Source organism: Apium graveolens, chromosome 7, assembly GCF_009905375.1.
Source record: "Apium graveolens cultivar Ventura chromosome 7, ASM990537v1, whole genome shotgun sequence".
Classification (NCBI taxonomy): Eukaryota; Viridiplantae; Streptophyta; class Magnoliopsida; order Apiales; family Apiaceae; genus Apium; species Apium graveolens.
In genome coordinates, this window is record NC_133653.1 from 171,145,144 (window position 1) to 171,151,759 (window position 6,616).

The following is a 6,616-nucleotide window of genomic DNA, read 5'->3' on the forward strand; positions in this document are numbered from 1 at the left end:
TGAGCAGCAGAAGGTGCCTTAGTTGTGTACTAATTACAAGGAAGCGCTTATGACTAGTGGCTCATGGAAGAGATGAAGAACGAGATAGCAATGAGCCTTGAAGAAAATCCTGAACCGTATATATGGTTAAAGTTCTAAAATACTTTGGAGGACAAGTACTTTCCGAGAACAGTTCATCTGCAGAAAGAGAGGGACTTCATTCGGATTCAGCAAGGTGGAAGAACCGTCATTGAATACGAAGCAGAATTTGTAAATCTTGCGAAGTACGCGTCGACCTTCGTAGCAGATGAGAGCAGTCGATGATGAAGATTGGAAGAGGGACTTCAAAGCCACATCAGGAATTCAGTGGTGTCGTTTGAACTTCATACGTATGAAGCTGTGCTTAACAAGGATTTAGTGATCGAGAGAGGCTTGACAGAATTTAAGAAGGCAACTGGCAGCTAGAATAAGAGGCGGTTCGCTCAAACTAGTGGATAATCTTTTCAAGCGGGACCACTCAAGAAGCCACACGTGTACGATAACATCGAAGGTCAAGGTGATCGAGAAAGGTGTTCGAGGTGCAAAAAGAATCATCCCGACAAAGTCTGCCATTAGAATACAGGTGCTTGTTTTTATTGCATAGAAGTAGGACACAAGATTTCGAATTTCCTGCACAACCCGCCACCGCCACCAAAGAAGGAAGTAGATAACAATATGGGAAAATGATGTATGTTTCAACTCACAGGAAATGATAATTATCCCAATTAAGGTATGATTTCTTTTCTATTGGTGACGTATTTATTTTAATTAATTTTTGTAAATTTGGGGACCAAATTCTTTTAAGGAGGGAAGAATATAAAATCGGTATTTCTTAATTTTTATTTTTTATTTATTAGATATTAGATATTAATTTGTTTAGATAAATGTTTTAAATTAAAATATTCCAGAAACAATTTGTGCGAGTTATTTGAGTTGGGAAAAAATTTGTTATTTGTAGAAAGAAGTGTGAGAATAAATTAGAAAATCGAAATCTTTTTAGTTAGGTATTTGTGTGTGCAGATATTTTGTTTTAAGAATTTACTTGGAGTGGTTGTAAATATTTAGAAGAAAATTTTATTATTTCCTTGTTAGAATTAGGTTTGTATGTGCAACTTATATAAGAAACCTCTATATGTTGTGAATTAGTTGTACAAAATTCGCCCACTAATAGGTACATACGTTCTTTTGCTTTTTATTTAGTTTTGCTTTATCTTGAGCATGCGAGTATGTAAGTACGTTCTTTTGCTTTTTATTTAGTTTTGCTTTATCTTGAGCATGCGAGTATCTAACTTAGACTGCTACTTGAATGTACTACTTTATGTGAGCACCATGTACATGCATGTTAATTTTTATTTTACTTTATTTTTTTGTGACTTGTTTAATATTTGTGTACATATTTCTGATGTATTATTTTGTCTTTATGCTATTAGTGAGTCATGCCTATATGTCCTCATCTTCTCTCATGAATATCTTTATACATATATATTAGTTTCATACTTTCTTTTTAGTATGATGATAGTTAATTAATTTTTATATCGTGAAAAGTTAAGTTTTATATGTCAATTGGTTTTTCCATGATTATTTTATAAATTATTTAGTTGGCATGAATTTTAAATATGTTTTGTTGTATGTTAGATCTTAGCCATAAAAAATGAATTTTAAAAGAAAAGGAATTGATCTTATTTGTAAATTTTGAGATGCCATAATAGTGCAGGATTATTTGTTTGCATTAATTTTTGTAATAAAGAAGTGAGTTTAGCTTGTGAACTGGGTTAAAGTAAATTTTATTTATGAACACAATATGATCCATGCATGCAGAAGAGTACATGAACATTTAGTTCTTATGATGATGTGTAGAATTTTATGTCACATGTGTTTGCTATATTGGGCCTTAAAAGCCCATTTATTATCTTTGATGTCCTATTAGGTTATAAAATTTGATTTGATTTATTGTATTAATATTCTTGCATGCATGGTAGTTTGTTGTGACAAGTATGTTTATATTTCATTGGGCTTTTGGGCACAAATTATTTTTTTCCAAAGTATTTGTTAAATTATTATTTTTGTCAAGGCGTTTAGTCCAATTTTTGGTACAGGAATTGTGCAAGATTCTTTTGATTTAATATTAACTAGTATACAAAGTGGGTCTTTGTGTTAGCATGAATATACATGATACAATTTGATAATTTACTTGTCCAAGCATGTTGACATTAGTTTGCATCCATAATTTATTTAATTTAATATAGTCAGCATGCGTACATGTGCTGGTTATTAGTCACTTGATTATTTAACTATTGGTGAATAATTAATTATGTTCTGCTTATTATATTTTAGGATTTTTTTGCGTTAGTAATTTCAGATTTTAAGTGTCGACTTTGAGGTAAGTACTTTTGGCTTATTATATTATGTTCTGGTTATTAGTTACTTTTGACTTACGGTTTAGACAATTATTATAGGATTTTTGGAGCTACATCTCCGTTTTTATGATTTTGATTATTGAGTTTGACCACTGTTTTGACCTTCGTGATAGATTTGAATTATCGAATAAAAATCTATTTAATTTAAGTTTTTGTTTTTAGAATTAATAGTCTGAAAGTGCGGGCTGTTATAGTTGGTATCAAGAGCAGGCTGTCCTTAAGAGTGTATTAGGTATGGGACTAGTACATTCCCTATTATGCGATCCTATAGACTATCGTATAGGTCTTAGGAAATTATATTGGATTTAGGCATTTGTTTGTGTGATTATTTGATATGTTTGACTTTTGTGCTTTACGATCATTGACTATAAGTTCAGAAATTGTTTTACGTGTTTTAGAAAAGATGAACGAAGAGAACGATAACCACCAGGGAAACAACGAGAATCAGAACAACAATGGCAGTCAGGGCAACAATGGTGAAGAAGGAAACGTCTTTGACCAGTTGGCCAAAACTTTAGCTGTGCTTATGAATTAGCAACCAAAGCCCAACATCGTTTCTCGATTCAAGCGTTTGAACCCGCCAACTTTTGATGGAGCAACAGACCCGGCTATCGTTGAGATGTGGATCCAAGATTTGGAAAAAGCTTTCGGACTCCTAGGGAGTAGTGAGCAGCAGAAGGTGACCTTAGCTGTGTACCAATTACAAGGAAGCGCTTACGACTGATGGCTCATGGAAAAGAGGAAGAACGAGATAGAAGTGAGTCTCGAAGAAAATTGTGAACCGTATATATGGGCAAAGTTTAAGAAGGCTTTGGAGGACAAGTACTTTCCGAGAACATTTTTTCTGCAGAAAGAGAGGGACTTCCTTCGACTTCAGCAAGGTGGAAGAACTGTCATTGAATACGAAGCAGAATTTGTAAAGCTTACGAAGTACGCGTCGACCTTAGTAGTAGATGAGAGCAGTCGAGCATTAAGATTGGAAGAGGGACTTCAAAGCGACATCAGGAATTTATTGGCATCATTTGAACTTTATACGTATGAAGCTGTGCTCAACAAGGATTTAGTAATCAAGAGAGGCTTGGCAGAATTTGAGAAGGCAACTGGTAGCTGGAATAAGAGGCGGTTCGCTCAAATTGGTGGACAATCTTTTTGTGGGGGACCACTGAAGAAGTCACATGTGTACGATATCATCAGAGGTCAAGGTGATTGAGAGAGGTGTATTAGAAATATGTTGTAGGCTTGATGATAATTCACCAAAACACCTTTGTAGATTTAATTAAGCGATTTTGTAACTATCAACAGATAACCATACTTGTTCATCCATTGATAGAGTAGCTTATATTTCAATAAGTCTTTGTAGCACATTCCTATATACTGTAATAATATAGAAGTTTAGAAGTTGTAGAAAATTCTAAGTCGTGTTGACTACTAGATAGATATGCAAAATAGACCGGCTAATTATAAATATTAGATGCCTTGTAATTTTGCATAAGTGAAATAGTATCAACTGTTAAGAAGATTATTTCAACGGATAAACTTAAAAGTTTCGACGGATGACTCAAGTCAATTTCAACGGATGATCCATTAAAGACTCAATGGATAACTCATGCGGAGTATCGACGGATAATAGGGAAGTCTCGATGGATAACTAATTTAAATAGGAGTTTAAAGTGACTTGACAGTCATATGAGTTGATTGTATACAAAGGGAATATGGCATCCTATTTGTAGCTTTGAGAGAACAAATGAGCATTTCCATTTCCATGCTTACTTGAAGAAATACAAAGATGCTGGATAGAGAAATGAAGGAACATATGAATAGACTTAGATATTTGTTTTATATGTTTGTCTTTTTCATGTGTAACTTGGTAATATATAAACCAAGTGTAGCAAGTAGAATAATCATCGATTGAACTGACAAATAGAAAAAGCTATATCTGTTAGGAATTTCTCTGTTCTTCTTTTGTAAAAATACTTGTAAGAAGCTGTGTGCATTCTTGAATCACAAAGTTCTCATTCATTCATATATATATATATATATATATCTGATGGAAAGATCAATCCACCAGAAAATTCTTTAGCCATTGTGTTTACTTTGAGTCTTGAATACATAAATCTTTTACTCCGCACATTTGTTTATTCAAACACAAATATATTTTACAAAGAGATTTTGTTATTTCAAAAAGGAACCAGAATTACATTCAACCCCTTCTGTAATTCTATTGTTAGATTGTTAGGGTATAACATTTGGTATCAGAGCAAGCTCTTGACACACTAAGAGTTTAAAGATAAAAAAATAGAAATATGAGTAGAAAGGATGTTAGAGTGAAGATTCCTTTTCTGGACAAAGACAACTATCACCATTGGAAGGTGAAAATGCACTTGCATCTTCTCTCTCAAGATGAAAGGTATGTTGATTGCATTGAGAAATGTCCTCATATTCCTCGCAGAGCTGCAAAAGACGCTGAAGGAGCCATTGGAAGTAAACAAAGCATTCCAAAGGCACAATCAGAATGGACAGATGAAGACATTAAGCAAGTGCACAAAGATAAAAAGGCTATGAACATTTTTTTTCAATGGTCTTGATGGTGACATGTTTGACAATGTTATCAACTGCAAAACTGCTAAGGACATTTGGGATACAAATACAATTCAATCAAATGTGATGGAACTGAACAAGTGAGGGAGAACAAGATGTAACTTATAATATAGTAGTATTAGCACTTTCATTATGAAGAAAGTGAGTCTATAAGTGACATTTTCAGTAGGTTTCAAAAACTACTAAATGTACTGAAGCTGCATGGGAGAATCTACCAAACAAAAGATTTAAACCTGAAATTCCTTAGTCTCTGCCAAAAGACTAGAAGCCTATGACAATCTCTCTTAGAAACTCTAGAGATTATAAAGAGTTTACTTTGGAGAGACTGTATGACATTTTAAAAACCTACGAGCTCGAGATGGAGCAGGATGAGCAGTTAAAGAAAGTGAGGAAGAAAGGAGGATCTATTACCTTGGTAGCTGAACAAGAGAGAGGGAAAGAGATGAAGGTTGAAGCTGTGGAATCTACACCAAACCCAAGGGTTTGTGAAGGCAAGGATAAAGGATTAATGGCTGAGAATGAACAATATTCTGGTCAGGATGAAATAGATGATATAGATGAGCATCTAGCCTTCCTATCAAAAAGATTTGGCAAGCTCAAATTCAAAAGGAATTTTGGAGCAATTAAGCCAAATAGAAACATGGTGGATAAATCTAAATTCAAATATTTCAAATGTGGCTTGGGTCGTCATTTTGCCAATGAATACATAAAGCCTGATTCTGAGAAAAAGAAGTGTGGGCATTTGGACTATAAAAAGAAGTACTTTTAACTGCTCAAACAAAAGGAAAGGGCTTTCCTGACTCAATAAAATGACTGGGCATCTAATGGGATAGATGAAGATGAAGAAACAAGCTATGTCAATCTAGCCCTAATGGACAAATCAGATGAAGCAGAGGTCAGTTTTTCAAGCAATCAGGTAATCAATACTAATTTAGCATACCTTTCGAAAGATGAGTGTAATGATGCTATAAATGACATGTTAACAGAATTATATCACTTGCGTGTTACACTTAAATCACTCACTAAAGAAAACTCAAGAATTAAAGATAATAATATGTTTTTAGGTGAGAGGAATACTGTGTTAGAAACTCAATTTATTGAGTTTGAGAAACTTAATTCGTCTCCAAAATTCATGACTCCTTATTAATTATTTAAGAACAGAAAATCAACACTGAACTTTCTTAAGGTTCTTCGATGCAAATGCTACTTTATAAGGAATCAAACTGAGCAACATGAAAAGTTTGATGCCAAAGATAATGAAAGTATCTTTGTTGAATATGTTGTTGGGAAAGCATATAGAGTCTACAATCTAAGAACCAACATTGTTATGGAATCTGTACACACTACTACATAAATGGTCTTCAACAACATCCAAAAAAAATGTTAAAAATGCTAAAAGAAAATGTAGCCATAAGACGTAAGGCAACACTTTGGTCAATTTTGAAGGTGTTGGAAATTTGCATGTGGCCTTTGATGTTATGCCAACACATTTTAAAAAACAATGCCAATATTCATATAATGTTGCCTTAAGGTCTTACAGAGACATTTTTTTACTCAATAGCAACACTAGCACTGGTATTGAC